We start from the raw sequence: 722 nt of genomic DNA on the forward strand, positions 1-722 counted from the left end.
CTTTAAAAACCTTTTTTTTTTTTTTGAATTCTTTTTTTTTTTAAAGAATATTTTTATTATTTCAAAGAGAGGCAACTTTTAATACACTTTTCCCCAGAAATAACTTGAAGCAGGTTATATAAAAATATATATACAATGAAGTTTAAGGGTGGAAAAGTAGGGATGAGAAATCAAAGACCAAAACTGTGTGGTAGCAGATGCCTTTAGTCCCAGCACTTGGGAGGCAGAGCCAGGCAGATCTCTGTGAGCTCGAGGCCAGCCTGGTCCACACAGTGAGCTCCAGGCCAGTTGGGACTACAGGGAGACCTTGTCTCACTCAAAAAGACCAAAAAAAAAAAAAAAAAAAAAAAAAAAATCAAAGATCAAAGAGCAAAGGATTTGCCAACATGGGGACAGCTTTGGTGGAATAATGGTTTCCATTAGCTCTGATTAATCGGTATTTCTTAATTTCCCTTGCTGATTTCTTTTTCAACCATTGATCATCTGTACGTCTAGGTTAAAGAGGGAGTATTAGCCTGTGGTTTTCTTATGGCATCTTTGGTTTGGGAATTAAGATAATATTTGCCTTACAGAATAAGTAGTCAAGAATTTTTTCTGTTTCCTCAAAGAGCTCATGTAATATTGTTATTATTTTTGCTTTAAATATTTCATAGACTTCTTCAGTGACACCATCCATACTGTGCCACATGAAACATTTAAAATTATTTTTAAAAATAGCTTTT

The 722-nt window shown here is 34.2% G+C and overlaps 1 protein-coding gene across 1 annotated transcript in view; it reads right to left on the reverse strand.

Moving 5' to 3' along the window:
- Positions 1-722, reverse strand: part of Rgsl1 (regulator of G protein signaling like 1) — a 72,085-nt gene that overhangs the window by 26,323 nt on the left and 45,040 nt on the right. The gene's annotated exons all lie outside the window — the stretch shown is intronic.

This window comes from Nannospalax galili, unplaced genomic scaffold, assembly GCF_000622305.1.
Source record: "Nannospalax galili isolate Female #2095 unplaced genomic scaffold, S.galili_v1.0 scaffold1899, whole genome shotgun sequence".
Classification (NCBI taxonomy): Eukaryota; Metazoa; Chordata; class Mammalia; order Rodentia; family Spalacidae; genus Nannospalax; species Nannospalax galili.